Raw genomic sequence first — 25,196 nt, 5'->3', positions numbered from 1 at the left:
TTGATAAATGGCTTTTCTGAGAGCTTGAATGGATGTTCTTTCAATTCCATCACCAAGTTTGATAACCTTAGGATGTGAAGAGTTTTCATTATAACATAAGCATCTTCCTTTCAGAATACCTTCCACCTTACCAGAATTCTTTAGCATAAGAATTTCTCTTCCATCACCTTCAATAATCATTGGACTGTAATGAGATGTCTTTGTACCAGAAATTCTGAATAGATCTCTTATAGCCTTCAAAATGTATTCTGACCATCTTCTTGTAACATCAGATTTTACTTCCAGAAGATAGTGAATATGTTGAAGCTCTCTGACAGACTTCCTTAGTATATCAGTATCAGCTAGTCTATAAGTCCTTCCATCATTGAGAAATAAGATCAATTTCTCTATTATATTCTCTTTGTCATGATCATTTATCATAATTTGAATAGACAACACCTTGTCAAGGTGCCTTTGTTTGATTTGTTCATATGATTTGTCTGTCAACATGAAAGGATCTTTAGAGTAACCTCTACTGCTATTCGAATCTTATGTTCGTCAGAACCTAAACCAGCTTTATCTCTAGGTTGCTTGGCTCTCAACCCAAATGTAGCGAGTTGATTAATCATGAGATTGGATTTTGGTTCAACTGAAGTAGCTTTCTTCCATAACAGCTTCTTCTTATCAGCAATTATCATTTTCTTCAAATCAACTTTATCAGAATTTGCTTTTTCTTCTGTACCTTGTTGTCCTCTATTCTGAACAACAACTTGAGCAGTGTCAGAGGTTGTTTTAGATTCTTCAATTATCTTTCTTCTTTTCAGAATTTTAACAGTTTCATCTTCAACAAGATTATCATCAGTTACTTGAACCATTTTGCACACTGGTTTCATCAGATCTTGAGAAGTTTTCAAGTCCAGTGGCTTGGTTTGTTCATCACCTTTTCCTTTCCCTTTGTCTTTGGGATCACTCTCACTCTGTGATCTAGTCTTGAACTTTAAAGTTTTAGAATTTGACTTTTCCTTGATCACAATGCCTTTTTCCTTAGGCCTTGGAGGTTTCTTTGCATCAGAAGCTTTAGACTTAAGATTTGTCTTCTGAGCAGCAAATTTAGCTTCTTCCTCCTTGAGAGTTTCTAAATCCATTCCTGGATTATGTTTCATAAATAATCTTCTAGCTATCTCCTCATCAAGTGTCTGGATTTTACGATTTTTGTAATAAACAGTAGTTTGCTTCCCCTTTAACTTCAGAGTTTTCAAAAACTTCTGAGAGTCCTCAGATCGTAACTGAATCAAAATATTAGAACTTGACATCAGACTTTGTTTATCAGCACTTGACTTCAGTCTTTGAGCATTCACAATACCAGAACTTTACTTGTTCTAAATAGAAGATTTTCCTTGAACTTTTCTTTGACCCCTGCTCTTTTCAGAGATTCCCTGGTCATCACCTTTATCATCCTTTTTCTTCAGTTCATAAGTAGCTGAGCATTTGGACTTAACTACCTTCTCCCTCTTTTTGGCATCATCAGGAAGTAAGAGAGAAAGAAGAAGTTCAACTGAAGATTAGATTTCATCGAATTGAGCTTCGTGAGAAGCTTGATTAGCCAGGACCTCAGTAATTTGGGCATGTTGCTTCTCTTGAGTTTTCTCAATGGCTTCAACTTTTTCAAAAATAGGTATGATATACCTGTTCTTGTCAAGCTTGAGCTGTAGATCAAGCTTGCCAGCTTGTTCTCTGAGTGTATCAACCTTTTCATGGGTAGAAGTATGTAGACCTTGAAGATGTTTTGTAGACAGATATATGATCTTGAGTTGTGTCTTAAAATCAGCATTTGTGAGCAACTCATCAGCTTTTGCAATATGCTCTGTCAGATCTTTAGAACATGGAATAAAATCTGATTCATTTCATTTCTTGGTCCAGTCAACGCCTTTGTGAGTATCCTCCCAAGGAATAGGTGCTTCCTTTTCAACAAATTTCTTCACCAATTCTTCCTTGCCCAGAATAGGAACTGGATGCTCAGCAGAAACACTGTCATCAGAACTTAAGGAAGACTCATGCTGTTCTGATAGCTCAACAGTGTGTGAAGCAACTGGAGATTCAGGAATAACATCATCTAAATTCTGAGGATCAGAATTTATCTCCAGAGTTGGTGTCTTTGATGTAGATGGAGCTTCCAGATAAAGAACTTCGGCTATATTCAAATTATGAATATCTATTTCAGAATTATCACTTTGTTCTTTAGCATCATCTATAGCTTTAATAGGTATAATTTATTTGTATTCCGTAACTGTATTTTTTGAGTCGATAAAAATGCTAAGTAAATTAGATTGTATGATTTTTTTTTGAATAATCATCAAGCTAAGGAATAAACTCTAGAAGAAGATCAATCCTGATCATGCATCAGAGAAAAGTATAGAAGCTTGAAGTAAGATATCGATAAGTCATTGATCAAGGAATATCGAGAAGTATGTCGAGAAGTCTAAAATGACTTGTAGAGAAGCCCCAAGAGATATCAATAAGTCAAATCGTCATGTAGAGTGTAACGCCCCCAAATCCGGGGTCAAGGGATTTGGTCGTCACTATGAAACCTCAATCCAAATTAACCTGTTAAATCAATAAATAAATGCCAGCGGAAGATATTTAGCATCTATGACCCCAAACTAATCCAAGATATTTTAAGGTTACAGTTCTAGAAACAAGAATCCCAAATTCCAAAATAATTTTTGACTTTCTCTTTAAAACTCTTTTCAATAAATTCCAACTCAAAACTAAACCCACTAGTATAACTTCGAAATAAAGTATACTAGGCCCAAATAAAATAACAAAACTGTAATATAATATAATATAAACAACTTTATACCATAAAACTTACACTAGTCCGCAAACCCTGGACCAACCACCTTCCAAAAGCTTCTTTTTTGATTCCTCGAATTATGCAGCTAAACAGCGCTAGCTAATCCTCACTGGAGGTTAAATTTGAAAATAGGTAAGTATGAGCGGAAGAAATGCTCAGCAAGATCATTATGACATATATAAGGTCGTTTTGATATAAAACCGACATCTGCATCAGCGCAAAATATTTAAAAAATCATAATTGCTGAATCATAAAATTTTATAGTTGAGGAACCCCAGAATTGATTCTTTAATTGTATACAAAACCATTTTGATATTTTTGAACGAAATGCTTCAGCAATACTTTGAATCTTGACAAGCATAAAACTCGTAAAACAGTGTTTACGGAAATATCGTAAACCACAATAACATGAAACAATGATTATGGATTGAATCATGAACTTTACTCAAAACCGAACTCTTGATATTAATACTTATTTTGTTGTCATATCAAATTAGATATTAATACGAACTTTGATGCTCACAACTCCCATACTAAAGTGAACATCAATCATCTATACTAATACCACCTTTGATATTTAACAACAATGTAAGTATCAACATAAATCAGAATCTGAGTCAAAACCGCAATTCACTTTTAATCCAAAATAGAATCAGTTGATAAATCATTTATTCTATAGATATTAAAAATGATACGATAATTTAGATTGGGATCATCCTCCGACGAATGTACTATCACATGCTGATCAGCCCGTGTGATAGCACAAGGTCATGATTTGTAGAAACTTGACCCCAAAAACACGAGTACTCAAACAAAAGGCAATATACCTGCCTTTGACAAAAATTGTGTCATAATATTCCATATGGCATTTAGAGATAGCCCTCCACTGGACCGTCCGTCCCGGTCACTTACGCAATTATGATCCAATCTTAAAACCTTTTATTAAGATGGGGTCATAATAATCGATACCCAAAATAATTTTATTCCCCCAATTCTTGGGTAGGAATATTCGCAACCAAATCATTTTCCTCAAAATCCAAAACATTTATAAATTCATTAAGTTGATAAGCAAAATTACTTAGCTATTCTGAACATAGAACAGCAGAAGAATACTTTTGTAAACAGAATTATTTAATTCAGCGATATATAAAACATTTATCGATTCTAACTGAGAATAGGAAAAGCAATACTTGCATAAGAAGATTTAAAATAAATATCACTTGAACAATAAGTGATGATAGGGATACTTGGCTTTAGGTTTTTAGCAGTTAGTCACACTCGTATAAACGTAATTATCTCATTGTGGCATCTCAAGGCATCACCGTCTTTCTTTTCAACACTTTACTGATATGTTGCTCCTGCGGTTTCTAGAAGCTAGTTATCCAATACCATTCCATCTCATTCTTTATCCAACATTTTTTCTTGATCAACTCGAATGATCCGCATCTATAATTAAAAGATAACACTTTAATCGTCTAAACGATAATTACTCGACGAACTGCGCGTCAAAACCCTATCGTCTACCCATACGATAGCCCACGCATAAAGAAGACATTCAAATACAAGACTCTTGACCCACGTACATACGTAATTCATATAACATGTAAACACATAATTCATGTATCACATAATTCATATAACACATGACTCAGACATTCGATTATGCTTGACATATCCTCACTAACAACTTACCCCTACGATATCATATCCCGACTCGTAATTATTCATATTATAATAACACACACAACAATTAGGGTTCACATTCCCGGAAATCGATTCAATGCTCATTTTCAGAAAATACGTATACTCGTAATTTTATGAAATTAGGGTTAGTGATTTTAGCAAATTATTTCATCACATCGTGCAATCACGTTTCGGATAACACATGTGTATTTATATAGCCACTCGACGTCCCGATAATCATCAGATACGCTCCTGTATTTTCGTAGGTCAATTTTCTGGAAATTGGGCAGCGTCTCCTTTGTTTATCGGAATACCCGTCGAAGCAATTCGACGTCAATCACAACAATCAATTAATCCAAACAATTAATCCAACCACCACCGTTTATAATCCAAACCATTCAACAACAACTGTAATCAATTACGCAACCAAAATCTCGATACAATCTTTATATACCTGATAAATATTTTTCATTTTGAAAATAACTTTATGAACTCAATTAATATTTTAAATTTTTAGGACTCAGAACCAAGTCATCACCGTCCACCGTCTGCTCCTATAAAGTCATTGCGAACGGCGGCAAAATTTATTGGTGCCCGACAAAATTCGGGTTTCCAAATAAATTTCAACGATTCATTTCTAAACAATTAAAATTAAATCCTAAAATAACAGAAGTCATACAACATCAATCATAAATTCGAAATAAAGCTTCGAATTTCCTGTAAAAATTTAAAGAATCGATTCACAAAATTCACCATAGCACAATAATCTTGACTGAGTTATACATACACGTATGCGTGTGTATATATTAAAAAAATCAAACTAATACCGAAACCAGACAGCCGGAATTAGAATGAGTCACCGGAAAAGAAGAAAGGCGGCCATATAGGAGTGAACAGGGAACACAGCGGGAATGGAACAATCGGAAAGAAGGGAAAGAAACGGGAAAAGAAAAGAAGAGTGAAGGAAGATAAGGGTGCCGAGATGTACAGGGGAAAGGGGGGTTGGGTGATTTTATCAATTTTTTTTAACTAAACACGCAGCATCAGAAACAGCCTGCACTTGCCACATATTAGTGGTTACAACAAAATTAGGACTCGTATCATTATCCTTTCCTGGCAGCCCGATTTCGCCCCGCATTTCACAATTTAACGGACAACGTACGGATAAATAAGACTCGAAAAAGTCAAAACACGGAAAATGTCTAGAATTACTAGATTAGGTTAGGAAGGAGTTTTCGGAAGAGTTTCGGGTTGTAAAAACGCAAAAACGGTTGAAGTTGGAAGATTCCCGGCATTATAAAATAATTTATAATTACTAGGAAACTTAATTTCTTAAATCTATAAATCTTTTCTAAAATCATCTAACAACCTATAAATTACCATTAAAATACCAAAATTATTTATACTTTAGTTTGGATATTTAAAAATTAAAATACTCAAATTTTATCACATATAAACATCCAAACATCCATTCCAATTACCAGATAATTCACCCAAATTCACATACTAATTACATAATAATCATTTATTGGTAAAAAAAAATTAATTGCACGATATTTCCCGGATATTATAAGACAATTTCAATTTACTGATATCAATAAGATCTAGTTTCAAATAATTTTAAAAATAATACATTTAAGAACGATATAACACTTAACAATTAACACATTAACATTTAACAACACCAACTCGTCAAACAGGAATAAAATATCCACCATTTTATTCCTTCTAAAATCATAAAAGCACATATATATATTCAAATAATATTTATAATAATTCTAAAAATACGAGATATTACATAGAGAAATGGAGATATCGACAAGTCAAAAAGCTTATGTAGAGAACTAGAGATATCGGCAAGTCAAAAAGCTTATGTAGAGAACTTGAGATATCGACAAGTCATTCTACTTGTAGAGAACTGGAGACCTCGACAAGTCAAAAGCCATGTAGAGAACTTGAGATATCGAAAAATCATTTTACTTATTGATATGTAATATCTCTACGCAACAAAAGAGATCTCGACAAACAGCCCCATAATTCAGAATACAGACAATTTGAAGATCCAAGATTACAGGTCAACAAACAATTCTATCACTGAATTGGAAAGCCTACAAATGTAGCCTGAAGAATTCGAGATCAATGGCCAAAATAAACTTGACTAAGGAGGGTCACAGACCTGTTAGATTCTTCACAGATATGCTAATACTAGAAATGAAAATATTAAAGTAGCTTTAGAAAATGTGTTAATCTATTTTAGTTTAGGTCATTTAAACGGTGCATGTTGATCTATAAAGCATGTCACGGGTCTTTTATTTACAGGTAACAAACATATCTAGAAAATCTGGAATTCTCTCAAGAGAAGAAACCGAGTTCTTATTTTTAAAAACACAGATTTGTACCAAGAAAAATTTGATTTAATATAAATCAAGTGAGTTTTTGATAATCCGCTTGTGTGTTAGCATTTATTAATTTATCTCTACAAATTCACACAAATGTTTTGTTCCCAAAGCCCAAAGATAATTCAAATTCAATAAAATACATTCACCCCCCTCTGTGTTGCCTTTCATACCTACCAAAACCCACATAAATACCGATAAAAAAGAACAAGTAATGACTAAATATAATAATTTCTAGGCAACAAATACTCACCAGTTTCATAAAATACCGACCATATTCATAAGAAAAATGCCCGACTCATTATTTAGTCGTTTCTAATTAGTTGGTATTAGGCTTAACGTAAAAAAAACTTTCTGAGAGTATAACGACCAATTCGGTCGTATAATATACCAACTGATTCATCGACCGAGAATTGGTCATAATAAAATAAAAATGATAAAAAATATAGTCATTATAAATGGTCAGAGTTGTGTTTTTTTAACGCGTCATTTGTTATACCAACCGCTAATTTGGTCATAATAATAAAAAATGACCAAACGACAACAATAGATAGTCAGAGTTTTCCTTCTTTACTAATGTATAAGGCCATGTGTGGCTCTGACATATCAGGTGGTTACCCATGACATACCGGATGAGCCCTGACATGTGTCATGCCAACGTGCTAGTAGTCATAGTCAAATAGTGTAAAATTTGACCAAAACGTAGACATTGATGAGGGTTAATTCGAATGTTCTTGTGTCGGTTGTTATTCGATAAAAACGATCAATTTTGGCCTTATAATGATCAATTTGGAGGTCGATAAAAGCTCAGTTTCTTTCTTGTAGTGTTACTTTAAAGGTAATATCATTTTTGCTTGGCACTAACAATTTTTTTTAAATTGTTTTCCAATATTTCATTTGATGAATGAAAGATAAAAACTCAAAGATACCATAGAAAAGAAACAATTCACATATACAAGTAGGTAAAAAACAATGAGCCTATGAGTGGTATACTTTCTGAAGCATCATGATTTTTTTCCCAATTAATTACCCAAATTTAATTTGTCGATAAAAATATATCTAAATTACAACTGATGTATTATAAAAGTAGGTAAAATAAATACCAACTTAACTGATTAGGATTTTCAAAATTAAACTAATTTGGATAAGAACAAAAATATTGTACATTAAATTTATTTGAGATTTTCACAATTGATAGATTGAACTAAATAAAAAGAATTCCCACGACAAAATTAATGTTCATCTTCATCATCAAAGGTCATTCTAGTTTTAAATCTTTTCTAGTATTCTTTCATATAATTTAGTGCATATGATTTTATTAATAAATTTTATCAATCAAAAAATAAATCATCTAATGTAGCAGATATGAAAGAAATTAAATAAACTACAAGAAAAAAGAGTAAAAGAGACCAAACAAAAGCGACCAACTACAAATTCCACCAAAAACGGTGGCTTTTAAGGTCAATCTCACTTGACCAAAAACCGCACATAAAAGCGATCGATATCGGTGGATTTTGTAAGCGGTCGCTTTATTCGGTGGAATTTATCGTCAGTGGCTTTTAGTCGGTGGCTTTTATTGACAAAAGAAACCGCCTATTTTTCAGCGGTCGATTTTAAGGTTTCAAGATTTGGTGGGAAAATTGCCGCCAAAATGAAGTCTGAAATTTAAAAACAAAAGCGACCGCCCGGTCGCTTTTAAATTAATTAACAAAAAACATTATAAAAAACGGATGTACCAACCAAAGAGACCTATTGGCATAAGATATTGTTCTTCCGCAAAGCACACACACAACTAAATTCACAAATCTTAAAACATGGTTGACCCATCTTCATATTCTTCTTCTTCTCCAACCCAACCTCTCCTCCTATCCAACCCATACCCATCTCAAATCCCATCAACATCCGACCAAGAAGAAGAAAAAGAACCCACCCAAATCACTTACAACTACAATACCCGACCCATCAAAGACCTCCCCTTTTTCATCCTCTTCTCTCTCTTTATTTTCTCAACTTTTGCATTTGGAATCTTTGCTTCAATTCATCATAATCCCAATTCATCTCACATTTCTTCTTTTTCTTATGACTTGAACACTTCTTCTTGCATCAAACCCACTTTAATTACTCTTTTAAACAATTTCGCACCAACGAAATCCAATCCTTTGGAAGTCTTGTTTTGGACTCTTGTTATTACTTTGGTTTTTAGTGTACCCTGTGCTGCTTTTTTGCTTACTTTGCTTAAACATTATACTAAACAAATTGTTTATGCTTCACTTCCTTTTTTTGTTATAGTTCCTATTTCTGTTAATATTTTTTGGGTTGTTGCTTATACTGTCACTTCTTCTTGTACTCAATCATTTCCTTTAGTTTATCGGATTTTGGTTTTCTTGTTTGTTTTCTTGGTCATTGCGGTTGTTGTGTGGATTTTTGTCGTCAATTGGCACATAATTGAGTTGACTATCATTATAATTGTGGTTTCTGCTAATGCATTGTCTGATAATTTGGGTTTATTTGGGGTTCTTCCAGCTTTGACTCTTGGGTTGTTTGTGTATTTTGTGTCGATTGTGGTGTTTTTAGTGTTTACACGGTTAAATGGGAAAATTGTGCCTCGAGAAAAGGACGGAGAGTATTATTGTGCTTGGAAGCAAGATGGATGGGTTTCGACTTAAATATGATTTTGTTTGTAAAAATTCTAGAAAAATGAGAATAAATGGCATGCTCCTAGTCATTTTTGGTTACAATATTTGACCATATAAAAGCCACCGATTTTGGTGTCTTTAATCTAGAAGCGGGAATTTTAAATTTTAATGAAAATCACAAGAGGGAGATTCAAATTTTCACCAAAATGTTGAATTAAGGGAAAAGCTGAAAAGTTGACCCGGAATAAAAGCAACCGACAGTGCGGTCGCTTTTATATAAATTCCACCGCTGAAAAAATTTCGAACACGTTAAAAGCCACCGATATGAAACGGTTGATTTTATGGCAAAATCCACCGATTTCAGTCGTTTATAGCTAAAAGCAACCGATTTTTGACCGGTGGCGTTTAGCCTTTTTTCTTGTAGTGATAATATTTTCTTGTAAAATGATAAAATTAATTAAATGTGAATTAAAATCTAACCAATAATACAATTGGTCTTGTATATAAAATTAGAGTACATAGGAGCCCATTAAAGTCTTAATAATCCTCTATTATATACATATACACATCCCCACACTAATATAATTAAATAGAACCCATTATCTTTTTAATTATTATGTAAATGTGTTCAGTTGTAAAAATACAAAATCCGTTATGCACATTAGATATTTAACAATCAATTTCATGTCTATAAAAAGGGATTTTAGATAATTCACCAAAAAGGAAAGATGTTATTTCATAACAAATGAGTGATAAATTACTAAAATCTAAGAAGAATGAAATTTTATATCCACTTCTTGATTAGACATTGTCATGACCCCGATGTAAGTTAAGATGAGGTATTAACCCTTCTTTCTTACACTTGATTGGGATTCCTCAATCTAGTGGGCGGCCGCCTTCTACTTCTCTCATAAACTATCAACGGCTTGTCATTCATCTTTTCCTGGCCACTCACTGGGCATTGGTTAGGCCGACTTAATTTTTTTTTTTTACTTTTTCTGCACATCCCCTTATCTGGTGGCCTCTCATGGATGACAACCTTCTGCAGAAGCAACAAGGCGTCGACAGCTTCTATCTCCTTTAAACTGGATTTTGTGACTGTGGATTTGTTTTTAGGTTTGAACATCACCATTTCTGAACAAAGGATTAATCGAAAGAATAACTAGGAACAAAGAAATGAGTACTAAATTATATTAATGGTCCACAACAAAATGTGGTGACTCTATTTTGTGGCTATTTAGATGTGGGTGTATTTATAAGAAATACTGGTGTTTGAAGGAGGGAAATAAAAGTTGGAAATGGTTTTGAAGATGATTGGACCAAAAGAACAGAAGATTGGGCTTTGGTAACCAAAAAAAATTTAACAATAATAAATTAGTAGTGTCATCAACCCATCTGATTAATCCTTTGTTCAGAAAATAAAATTCAGTATGATTAATAGCTGGATTATACAAAATTTTTAATTTCATCTGCCCATCAAGTATGACCCAGCTATAAAAACAAAATTTTTAATTTCATTGGCCCATCTAGTATGACCCAACTATAAAAAATGACAAAATGACCTTACTTATATGCAAATCCAATTAAATAAATATAGTCAAACTATTGTGATATGTTGCAATTAGTCAATCCACCTTAATTTAAAGGTGCCATTATTTTTGGTGGACGCTAACATTTTTTTTCATATTGCTTTCCAATGTTTCAATTGATGAATAAATGATAAAAACTCAAACATACTTTCTAGAAAATAATAGACAAATAAGTACATAAAAAATATAATGTGTGTGGTATACTTTCTCATGTAAAACTATTTATATGTGGTCATGAATTTTTCCCAACTAATTACACACATTCATTTGTTGATAAAAAATATCTCTAAAAGTGTAATGCGTGTTTCCGAAAAATATGTAAAATAAATACCAACTTTATTGATTATGATTTTTGAAATTAACATCAATATCATAATAAGAATCATTTAAAAAATATTTTGAAAACTGTATGTTTAAAATTATACAACTTAGTGAATTATTTCAAAAATTCAAATAGTATTTCTTTTGGTGCAAACATAGAACTTCTCCTACCTCAACTTTTTATTAATTTCATGTATGGGACATTTGTTCGAATTTAGTGTGAGGTAGGTCAACCATAATTTTCCCGTCGTTCCGTCAAACGTAAAAATAAGCAACGACAGTCTTATTTAGGAGCAGTCGTATTTAAACCATCGTATTTGTTGTAAATACGATAGTTTCATCAATAATTTTAGTCGTAGAGGAACAAGTGCAACAGAAAGCATGTTCTTTTTTAGATTTCAAAAATGATTTCAACCGAAAATGGTTGTTATTAAATTTTGGAAAAAGCGGGAAAGTTGTGGCGGTGTTTGTACTTTTTGTTAAAAAGGAGTGAAACAATGATTTCTTTTCTCAGAGAATTTAAAGTTGATTGCAATTTCATTCCGTTGTATTTACAAATACAATCGATGACCGTTATTTTTGAGCTATATATATCATCGTATTTCTCGGTGTGAATGTACAATTCCTTGCAGTCGAATTTAGCCAAAAAAATTTGAAACTCTACTACGTCTTCATTTAAGTTTGCAGTAGCCCCAATTTCACCCCCTATGACCATTTTTTCTCCTTGTTTCCTCCATTTTGTCAATTTCTTATCCATGTAATCATCTTGAATCTTCAACTAAGTATAATATTTAGCGTTTCAGTCATTTTTAATATTTTCATTTTTAAATTTCAATTAGTGTAATTATAATAACTTTTTATATTATTGTCTTTATGTTTTGTTAAATGATTTAATTACTTGAAATTGTTAATTATTATAATTTTTTAATCAATCTGTATATAATATTGTAAATCACTGCACTATTATTATTAACTTTTAAAAATAAATAAAAGATATATTTCAATTATTAATTTTTTTTGCTAAGTTGAGTATATTTAGAAAAAAAGGACAGCTATAAACCCTTGTTCTACGATAGGCCCCTAGAAACCACTATCTATAATCAATCTAAATAAAGATTGAGGATAGAAAGCCAAAATAACACAAAGCAAGAACCTAAACTAGGACTACCAATCTGCAATGAGCCCTATATAATCTGAATTTTAAACCATACAGATGAAGAAATGCGAGCCTTAACATCCACTAGGATCCCCTGGAAGAGTTTGTGAGGGCCAAAGCTCCCTTTGTCATGCCTTCGAGCGTTCCTCTCGCGCAAAGTATGATAGAAAAAAATTTGAAGGCATCATAGGGTCAAGGATTTTAACGCTTTATGCTTCACTGCAAGGCAAGATTCCAGGAACTGCACCCAGGTGGAACCGTCAGGAGTCATCTATAATTTGCTGAAAATGGACTGCAACACAAAACTGCAATAAGAGCAGCTAATGAAAAGATGATCATGGGACTCGAGGCCACCTACACATAGACAACAAAAGATATCCACGGTCAAACCAAATTTGGTTAGAATGTCTTGAGTTGGGAGACGCCCTATACAAATTAACCATTCCATAAACGCATAACGCGGAACCACCAGGGTATGCCAAACACTAGGACTCCAAGAGCATTCTTGACCTCTATACCGAGTCTTGTCCCAAATGAACCAAGTTTTAATTTTCTTCAAATCTAAATCGCACCAAGTTATATCTAAATAATTAATAATTAGTTAAATTAAAAAAATCATATTTATATAAAAGTCATTTTGGTAACACGTTGGAATATACCACAACATCAAAAAAGAAAAGTTGCGATAGACATCTACTTAGAAGGCTATTATTACACTTTTCTTTGTAACGCCATGATAAAGGGTTGCAACATCTAATCTATAGCGTAGTGTTATTTTTAATTTATGAAAGGAAAAATTATCGCTTACAAAATGGAAAAAGGGAGGTTTTAATTAAAAAAATTCATAAACTACCCTGGCCCAAATAAAACTATCTGACCTGTCTTTCTTCTTCTCCCGTGCATCTCTCGAACTATCCTGACTTTCTCCCTCTCTCCTCGATATCTCTCTAATTTTTCACTTATTTTTCAATCTGAAATTAGCCTCGTGCTTGGTTTTACTCCCTCTACAGTTCCGTGTGACCGTGTGTGTGTGCATATGTTTCTCTACAGTTCCGGGGTTTATTCAATTTTTCTGGATTTTTAAATGGGTATGATGAATTCAAACTTGTTTCTTGCAGATAAGTATTCCTACATTGAATCGAACGATTGACGTATAAGCATCAGGTATTGGCGAAGCCCTGATTGCTTTCATTTTGTAGAGAAATTTATAGGTAAGTTATTTATGGTGTTATCAGAGTTACTGCTTGTATTTCTGCTTGTATTTAAAGGTGCTGGATGATGAAAAAGGTGTGTGTATATTCTGTATGTGTATATGATGCAGAGTGCCTACCATATAGAGAGCAAAATGGGAGGGCTAGGTATAAATTAGAATGAAATGAGAGATGGGAGGATAGTCTGATATTAATATTTTTATTTAATACAAATGTGATGGAGTAGGGGAATTGTTTGGTCCGTTCAATCAAGCACATGCTTTTTATGAATATACACTCAATTAGGTATATCGGCCACAAAACCTACGTTGGTTATCATGTGCACACACTATAATAATATTAGTTATTTAGGAAATTTTCTCTGTCAATTAACCCCTTTTTTATTTAGTGTTTTCAAAGAAAAAGGATATTAGACTCTTTGACGAGACTAAGTAGGTTTAGGCGGAAAAAAATGAATAAATGCTAGTAGGAAATTAAACTAATAATAACAATTTAAATTGATAATGAAGTTAGCTGAAAAAATACAAAAATATTGGAAAAAGCTATTTTTCATTTTTCTTTCACAAAAGAATAAGAAAAAAATTAAAATAACTGCAAGGGCACAATTCTTGTATATGCATAACAAAAATTGAATATAATAATTTTAGGTGAAATCTTAATAAAGCAATATAAAAAAATTACTAAATGCATGGTATATTTGAAGATTACGATATTAAAAACCTATTATGAAAAAAGATGTCATTTTCTCAAATATCAAATAGAATATATGTGTGTCTTTATAGTAAATAATATATGTTCTTTATATCAATATAAAAAAAGATTGTATGACAAAAAATGCATGTCTATGATTTCTCACATCTCTTTAAGAACTAGTTGGCATGGTGGCTGGTAAAAGTGGCCAAACAAGAGGGTTGGATGAGCCATGTTGGTTTGCTAGCGGGCTGGTTTAGCTAACTCGGGAGTCGTGAATGGCATGTATAATTTCGCAAGCCGTGCTGAGTTCGGGCCGAATGAAGGTAAGTTAGTTAGTGTACGACACGCGAATTTAAAGAGATAGACGAGTTACATGATGTTGCAGAATTGTTGTTGGCAGATAGGCGCGTGTGGGACTCAGCTCGGTTGTCCTTGGGCGGGGAGAGCCTAGGCGAGTTAACCTCTGTTTGTTTTTAATTTTTATCTAATCCCATCGGTACCTAAGGCATGCAAAATGTTAAAAACTCATGTTTCAATTTGAATATTATTAATATTATATTTATGTGTAGTGTATTGAATGAGCAAGGAACATCAAATGATTAAGAATTGATGGATTAATCAAATATATATATTAGAAATTCAATTATTATTTCTAAAACTTTTTTTTGAATAATTATCTTTCCCTTCGCCATTTCATGAGCTAAAAGTTTTGGATGTGGAATTTTAGTACGAACTAATTTTATTCATTTCAAACTAATGATCTTTTTAATTTATCTTTTGTCTTTTATTCATATTAAAAACTAAAAATTAACTTGGATTGAAGTTAATGTTTAAATTATGCTACTAAATTGAAGAAAAATATTCATTATGATATATCAGGTCAATAGTAGCTACAAAAGACATCATATAATTCCTTATTCTTACATTTTTATTAATAATTTTTGGGGATTGGAATAAGGAAACATGAATAAAATATGGTAACTGGGGTGGATTCTGAATTGATATTATATTGTGCTTCCTTGGAGTTACATGCGGGCCATGCCGAGCTGCATGAGCCGTTACAAGTTCGTTGTCAACTTGGCGAGTTATATGAGTTGGTGAGCCGAGGCGATTCAACGAATTGAGCCGGGTCAAAATACGCGACGAGCTACGTGCCGATTTACGAATCCAGATTCTTTAACTCGTGCTCGCTTCATCTATAAATACGAGTTGAGCTATTTTTTCACAAGTAAAATGGTGAACCAGAGCGAGTTAGGCGATCTGACATGCCTGATTAGCCTTTTGTAGCGGTTAGAAATAGTAGGCTATCTTGTAGTCTTATGAGCAGCAGATCTTCATTTTCATCACCCAATCTTCTTGGTGTAACAACTCAAAACATATAAATGACGTAGACATTGTACGTAGGAGAATAGAAAAGACTTAATATATAAATTAAAAACAACCTTTAATTCATGCTATACATTCTCACTTTATTGACAACATATTTGTGAGTTTTTTTCAAAAAAATTCAACTACCATAGTAAAACATACACGAACATAATATACTTTATGTATTTTCAAAAAATTCAGTAACTTGATTGATTTTAAACATATAGTTTTATAAATATTTCTTGAATTATTATTATAATATCATTCTTAATTTTGAAAATCGTAATTAATAATGTTGATATTTATTTTACCTATTTTTATAAAACATCAATTATACTTTTAGATATATTTTTTATCCATAAATGAAATTTGTGTAATTAGTTGAAACAAAACTTATGACTTCATGCACATAGTTTTACTAGAGAAACTACACTACCCATAATATGAGTTCTTTTTTCCCTACTTGTATTTATGAATTATTTTGTACGCAATATATTTCTATTTTTATCTTTCATTCATATAACACCATACATTTGAAAATAATATGAAGAAAATTGTAAGTGCCAATAGGAAATAATAACACATTTAAGGTAAGGTGAATTGACTAAGTGGAACATACTTCAAGATTTATTATTAATTCTCAAACACTAGTTTAACTACATTCATAAAAAGATACCATATGAGTAAGGTCTTTTTGTCATTTTTTAGTAACTTAATGGGGTGCTGACATTAATAACTTAGTATTGTTAAAATTAGATGGGGAGATGACACTAACAAATTTGTATTGTTAATTTTTTTTATTACCCTAAATAAAAAGCCAAATATTGTAGTCTTGTGCCCCAATGGGCTTCAAAATAATTTTGAAGTTTTAATTCCCTCCTCCAAACCCCCTAGTAGTTTCTAAAAAGCCTTGTTACCCAGTTAAATCAAGATATGATCTGCTCCTGACATCGTGGGAGAGACCACCAGAAATGGGCTCAGTGATTTACGAGCAGAAAGCAGCTGATAGTAGTTTACCAAGACAGAGGAGATGGCCGCAAGTGCAAGAAAAAATTAAGAAATTATACATGATACAAACTTAATTGATTATGATTTTCAAAATTAAACTAATTTGGATAAGAAAAAATATTTCAAATGGAATTTATTTTGAAATATTCACAATAGGTAGATTGGACTATAGAAAAAGAATTCTCACACAAAAATTATTATTTATCTTCATCGTTAACCATCTTGACAGTTACTTCTTAAATGAATGGCTCAAGCTGGTAGAAGTTCTAAGAGGAACTGAGATTGTTGAAGAACTTGAATGCCTAGTCAGACTCAATAATCTAATCAGAGAAAAACCAGGCTATGAAAAATTCAGATGATCATGTAATTCAATTTTGTATGTAACCGTAACAATGTATAAAAGTTGTTTTTTGCAATTTGGTCAATCTTATTTTCTTTTATTTTAGTTTGGGGTTAGTCTTGTTATCAGGCATTTATTTGTGACAAGTAATCTTCTCAAAAATTGGGGGAGATTGTTGTGTATGACATTCCTCTACGTAACAAGACTAAGTCATCTTGACAACCCTTAGGATAAATTGTATGATAATCTATTTGTATTCTGAAACTGTATTTTTTGAGTTGATAAAAATGTTAAGTTGATTAGACTGGATAATTTTTCTATGAACAACCATCAAGCTAAGGATGTGTACTAAATTATATTAATGGTCCACAACAAAATGTGGTGACTTTATTTTGTGGCTATTTAGATGTGTTTGTATTTATAAGAAATACTAGGGTATGAAGGAGGGAAATAAAATTTGGAAATGGTTTTGAAGTTGATTGGACCAAAAGAACACAAGATTGGGCTTGAATAACAAAAAAAAAATTAAAAATACTAAATTATTAGTGTCATCAACCCATCTAGTCTTAATAATACAAAATTTTGAATTTCATTGGCCCATCTAGTATGACCCAGCTATAAAAAATGACAAAATGACCTCACTTATATGCTAATCCATCAAATCAATATAGTCAAACTAGTGTGATATGTTACAATTAGTTAATTCACCTTACTTTAAAGGTGCCATTATTTTTTGTTGACGCTAACAACCTCTTTATCCCAGAGCTCTCCAATTGCAATATTTTTTAGTTGAAAGTTTTATGTTTCAGTATTCAGGAGAAAGTTCTCATATAGTTCTTTTTGTGCAGGAATGCTTCGCTTGGGTCATGTCAATGTGAAAACGAAAATTGGAGAGGTATCCAAAATGGGTTGTGGACCTCTGTCATGTAACCTTATGAGGACAGATACCCTTGAAGAAGGTGGGACACCTTTTATGATCGATTCTATTTAACTAATCGATTTGATTTAAGTGTCAACTTTAACTCGTTCGCATCTTTCAACCTAATCCTCTTATTTTGCAGATTTTCAGCAATGGCGCGTTGTTTGTCTCGCACTGGGGATCGTGTTACAGGTGTTTGCACCTATTGTTAGTAGTTGGGTTCCATTTTACTATAGAAGATCAATGGCTATAGGGGTTTTTCTTGTTGTCATTATTTTACTTTTTCAGGTATCTGGTTTTGTAACACATACATGGAAATTATTTTTCTATTGCTCTGTGTTTCTGACCTTTACTTATGTACGTATCGTCTGTAACTTTTGTATATAATATTATCCGCTTGTATGTTAAGATGGGGACGCATGGGATTTGAGGTTTCGTATATGTAAGAATCTTGAATATATATATATATGCAGTCAATCCAGTTCCAACCGTTATTCATTATTAGGTCACACAACATTGTAGAAGGGGGTTGAATATAGTGTAGAATACAATCAAATCGATTTAGAACACATGTAATAGAAAACAGATGTATTCGATATAATAAACTCTGTTACAATAGAACTGTTCTCTCTGAGTGATGAACAAATATTACGAAAGGTGCTAGGTTACAATGTATGATCTTCTCGATGATCGTAACACATATAATGTAAACCTATGCCTGTGTTTATATATCAATCAGATATCTTATACAATTCTTCTAGTCCTCTAACTCTTTCCATGCATATCTTCCTCTATATTAGTCTCAATCTTCTTTCCTGTAAATCAGCTTCCTTCCTTAGCTGTTAGTTCTCCAGTACTTAAGTTATGATATCAATCTTCCGATATTATCTTCTGATAATCTAAGTCCTGATATCCTTAAGTTCTGACTTCCAGTATGTCCTGATTCCAATAAGAACTGATATTTCCTATTTGTTGAGATCTGAAAACTAAACATGAAACATATTAGACATGACATCTCAAATATATCAAACAATCTCCCCCACCTTGTAAATTATGCAAGAATGTACAAGTTAATAGATTTGATGATGTCAAAAATATTTAAGTTCAAATGCAATAAGAGTTTACTAAGACTATTTATTACAACTTACAAAACATCTAGCTTTACCAACATCACTGAATCAATCTTAATCCATAATGATTCTTAACAAAATCATTTATCAGATTATCTTCAGCTTTCCTCAAAACTTTTTGGTTTATATATCTTCAGTATCAGCTAGTCTATAATTCCTTCCATCATTGAGAAATAAGATCAATTTCTCTTTTAGATTCTCTTTGTCATGATCATCTATCACAATTTGACAAGACAACACCTTGTCAAGGTGCCTTTGTTTGATTTGTTCATATGGTTTGTCTGTCAACATGAAAGGATCTTTAGAGTAACCTCTATTCCTGTTCGAATCTTCTCTTCATCAGAACCTAATCCAGCTTTATCTCTAGGTTGCTTGGCTCTCAACCCAAATGTAGCGAGTTGATTAATCATGAGATTGGATTTTGGTTCAACTGGAGTAGCTTTCTTCCATAACAGCTTCTTCTCATCAGCAATTGTCATTTTCTTCAAATCAACTTGATCAGAATTTGCGTTTTCTTCTATACCTTGTTGTCCTTTATTCTGAACAACAACTTGAGCAATATCAGAGGTTGTTTTAGATTCCTCAATTATCTTTCTTCTTTTCAAAATTTGAACAGTTTCATCTTCAACAAGATTATCATCAGTTACTTGAACCATTTTGCACACTGGTTTCATCAGTTCTTGAGAAGTTTTCAAGTCCAGTGGCTTGGTTTGTTCATCAACTTTTCCTTTCCCTTTGTCTTTGGGATCACTCTCAGTCTGTGATCTAGTCTTGAACTTTAAAGTTTCAGAATTTGACATTTCCTTGATCGCAATGTCTTTTTCCTTAGGCATTGGAGGTTTCGTTGCATCAGAAGCTTTAGACTTAAGATTTGTCTTTTGAGCAGCAAATTTAGCTTCTTCCTCTTTGAGAGTTTCTAAATCCATTCCTAGATTATATTTCAGAAATAATCTTCTAGATATCTCCTCATCAAGTGTCCGGATTTTAGGATTTTTGTAATAAACAATAGTCTACTTCCCCTTTAACTTCAGAGTTTGCAAAAACTTCTGAGAGTCTTTAGATCCTGACTGAATCAGAATATTAGAACTTGACATCAGACTTTGTTTATCAGCACTTGACTTCAGTCTTTGAGCCTTCACAGCACCATAACTTTACTTGTTCTGAATAGAAGATTTTCCTTGAACTTTTCTTTGACCTCTGCTCTTTTCAGAGATTCCCTGGTCATCACTTTTATCATCCTTTTTCTTCAGTTCATAAGTAGATGGGCATTTAGACTTAACTACCTTCTCCCCTTTTTGGCATCATCAGGAAGTAAGAGAGAAAGAAGAAGTTCCACTGAAGATTGGATTTCATCGAATTAAGCTTTGTGAGAAGCTTGATTAGCCAGGACCTCAGCAATTTGGGCCTGTTGCTTCTCTTGAGTTTTCTCAATGGCTTCAACTTTTTCAGAATTAGGTCTGATATACCTGTTCTTGTCAAGCTTGAGCTATAGATCGAGCTTGCCAGCTTGTTCTCTGTGTGTATCAACATTTTCATGGGTAGAAGTATGTAGACCTTGAAGATGTTTTGTAGACAGATCTATGATCTTGAGTTGTGTCTTAAAATCAGCATTTGTGAGCAACTCATCAGCTTTTGCAATATGCTCTGTCAGATCTTTTAAACATGGAATAAAATCTGATTCATTTCACTTCTTGGTCCACTCAACACATCTGTGAGTATCCTCCCAAGGAATAGGTGCTTCCTTTTCAACAAATTTCTTTACCAATTCTTTCTTGCCCAGAATAGGAACTGGATGCTCAGCAGAAACACTGTCATCAGAACTTAAGGAAGACTCATGCTGTTCTGATAGCTCAACAGTGTGTGAAGCAACTGAAGATTCAGGAATAACATCATCTAAATTCTGCGGGTCATAATTTATCTCCAAAGCTGGTGTCTTTGATGTAGATGGATATCTATTTCAGAATTATCAGTTTGTTCTTTAGCATCATCTGTAGCTTTAATAGGAGAGACATGAGGGGTAACAACTGTATCATTACCAGTGTCTTTGGCTTCCGGTGGAAGGGCTTCAATGATAACTGGTTCTTGTGAGATCAGAGATTCCTGATCCCCTCCCTCAGCTTCTTCAGTATCTTCTAATGGAGCCTTAGCCAAATATCTCCTAGCCTTCATTTACAAATTTCTTTCTTTTCAAAGTATCAGAACTTTGAGCTGGTGTTTCTTTCTGAGAAGTAACATTCTCATCTTCATTTATCATAGGTTCAGATGCATGAACCCGTGCTTCAATTGTTTTCTCTTCACTCCCAGACTCATCTCTGAGAATCATCTTCCTTCTCTTTTGTGGAGGTTGAGGAACAGACTTAGTCCTCTTAGAAGGTTTGGAAGATGAAGGTCTGGTTGTTCGTGCTGATGGTTGAGAAGTTTGAGGTGTTTGTGTAAAGGTGGTAGGTGCTGATGGTTGAGGTTTTGATGATTGGACATCAGGATATAGTGTAGTGTATTTAACTGGATAATAGATTATTAAGGCATGTTTGACAGATAAAGGAACTCGGAGGGGTCTTAACACAGCTTTCTTATTATCAATAGATAATAAGTCATTAAAAGCTCTATTAGCTAGTCTGAATGATGGAATTAATTCACTAGCTGATTGGGGATTATCATCACAACAAAAACTATAAATAAGCTGATAAACTTGCCATCATATTTTGAAGAATGGGCTCCTCAATAGTTGTATAGGCTCTATTTTCAGGAAACTGCAGTGCTTGGCGTACTGTAGCCAAGGTTACGACATGCTCATCCTCCCCTGTTGTAAAGATTGTATTTGGGGACCCTTGAACACCACCATCATCATATGCTCATCCTCCCCTGTTGTAAAGATTGTATTCCCAGAGACTGCATCAGGTTGGGTCAGAGCATACCCAATATCAGAATTAGCGAGAAAATCCTGAATGAAGTGAAGTTCCTATGGAACTTCAGCCTTACTAAGAATGGCGGAGTAGTTGTTAGGAACAAACTTCCATCAGAACTTGTCCTCAGAATTTATGCAAATGACATTTAACTGTTTGTCAATAACAATTTAATCACCACAATAATTTTCATCATTCATATGGAGTGAATGTGTGTGTGCATTGGCATAACTGAGAAAAATGTTTAAAATCTATCATCAATTATGATGTCTACTATAGAATAAATTTATGCAAGAGTCCACATCAACTGTTTGTGCTCATTTTATGCATCTTTTAAAATTCCTTTTTACAGTGGATTCTCAGTGTAAGTGAGTCACGACTGTTTATCAGAATTTTTGTTGTTATCAGAGTATTTCTTCAGTAATCATAGAATGTGAAAAGTCACCAAGAAATTATTTTGCTTTTCTAATGCATATTACTTAATACCAGCAATGCACTTGGGTCTTCCCTTCCACATATTTACTCTAGATCTCAAAGGAGTACCTGACTTCTATTCTTTTCTTTTCTTTTCTTTTGAGAAGTGAGGCTTATCAGCACTTAGTTCATTCTTAAGATTTACTGACATCAGAATTTGACAGATAAGAAACAAGAATCTAGTTTGTGACTTAGTAATAAGATACACAAAGTAAACTTGACTAAGCTCAATATCAGAATCTGCTTGTGTTAATGAGTTTCCAAATAAAAACTAATTCAAACAAGGGATTTCTAGTATATTAAAGACTACTAGGTCAGCATCTAGCACAGTTATCCTCATTGGATTGAATAGTCACAGAATATTCAAAACATTTATCAGAGTATATAGTTCCACATCACATAATAATCAGCATTTAATGAATTTTCAAATTAAGCACAGATTACATTTAGATAATATAATCTGTAAACACTGATCATAAAGTTTGATGCATGAGAATAAAAACTAAGCAGATTTGGAGAAAGAACCTGAAACCATTCCAAGTTCATTTACCAATCTTATAAAAGTAGCTTCACATAGGGGTTTTGTGAAGATATCTGCTAGCTGTTGATCTGTTGGAACAAAATACAATTCCACTGTACCTTCATCCACATGTTCCCTTATGAAATGGTACCTTATGCTGATGTGCTTTGTCATTGAGTGTTGAACTGGGTTACCTGTCATAGCAATTGCACTTTGATTATCAAAGTAAATAGGGATTTTAAAAAAATTCTAACCCATAATCCAGTAACTGATTCTTCATCCAAAGAATCTGTGTACAATAGCTTCCTACAGTAATATATATACTGCTTCTGTAGTTGAGGTGGAAATTGACTTCTGTTTCTTGCTAAACCAAGAAACCAATCTTCCTCCAAGAAATTGGCAGCTTCCACTAGTGTTTTTCCTGTATATTTTGCATCCTGCAAAATCTGCATCTGAGTAACCAATTAGCTTAAAATCTGATTCCCTAGGATACCACAATCCTAGATCAGCTGTACCCTTAAGGTACTTGAAAATTCTTTTCACAGCTATTGAGCGAGGTTCTCTTGGATCAACCTGAAATCGTGCACAAAAACAGGTAGAATACATGATATCAGGTCTACTTGCAGTTAGATAGAGTAGGAGCTAATCATACCTCTGTAGTTAGTAATATCAACTGATTTACCAGTATCCTTATCTAACTTGGTTGCAGTGGCCATGGGAGTGGATGCAGTTCAACAATCTTGCATTTCAAATTTCTTCAGTAAATTTCTGGTGTACTTGGATTGACAGATAAAAGTTCCTTCTTCATTTTTCTTGACTTGAACGCCCAGAAAGTAGCTGAGTTCTCCCATCATACTCATTTGATATCTTGACTGCATTAGGTTTGCAAACTTCTCACAAAGTTTAGAATTTGTAGAACCAAATATGATGTCATCAACATATATTTGTAATAAAAGTAAGTCCTTTCCATAGTTGAGGTAGAATAAAGTCTTGTCAATTGTGCCTCTGTGAAATCCACTTTCCAGAAGAAATTGAGCTAAAGTGTCATACCATGCTCTTACCATGCTCTTGGAGCTTGCTTAAGGCCATAAAGTGCTTTGTCAAGCCTGTAGACATGATTGGGAAATTTAGGATCCACAAAGTCTGGAGGTTGTTCAACCTATACCTCTTCTTACAATTCTCCATTGAGAAAACACTTTAAACTTCTTGTGAGTAGCATAAGACAAAAAGATTCTTATGGATTCTAATCTAGCAACTGGTGCAAATGTTTCATCATAATCAATACCCTCTTATTGAGAGTAGCCTTTAGCAACCAGTCTTGCTTTATTCCTTTTAATTATGCCATCACTGTCATTTTTATTTCTGAATACCCATTTTGTGCCTACAATAGATCTGTTCTTTGGTCTTGGCACTAGGGTCCAAACTTTATTTCTTTCAAAATCATTTAACTCTTCTTGTATTGCTTGCACCCAATCAGCATCTTGAAGAGCTTCTTCCACTTTCTTTGGCTCAGTCTGAGATAGAAAAGAATGATAGAGACATTCATTTAAAGTTGCAGTTCTAGTTCTAACACCTGCTTCAGGATCTCCAATGATTAAATCAGGTGTGTGTGCTTTAGTCGATTTCCTTACAGATGGAAGTTGATCTCTAGAACTGGATCCTCCCCCATGATCCATACTGTCTCCATCAGCATTTTCTGATGCCCCCCTGTAGTTTCAAAATTTAAGTTTGATTTTCAGGAGTTGAAGAATCAGAGCTTCCAGAATTATCAGTACTTGGCTCATCAAAACTAGATGAATCAGAACTTGAAGAGTCAATGACAGGTTTTGATGCTTTTCGAAAGTCTTGAGATGTGGTAGGATCTTCAGCTTGCTCCCCCTGGACAGGTGCGTTTTCCTTTGGAGTTGTTACCACAGTTTCAATGACATTAGAACTTAATCCAGTAGAACTTACATGATCAGGATTTAAGTCATCAGAATTTCCAGAATCAGAATTTAAATCTTCATTTGTAAATCT

Source organism: Apium graveolens, chromosome 6, assembly GCF_009905375.1.
Source record: "Apium graveolens cultivar Ventura chromosome 6, ASM990537v1, whole genome shotgun sequence".
Classification (NCBI taxonomy): Eukaryota; Viridiplantae; Streptophyta; class Magnoliopsida; order Apiales; family Apiaceae; genus Apium; species Apium graveolens.
Note: the sequence above shows the minus strand (reverse complement) of the source record.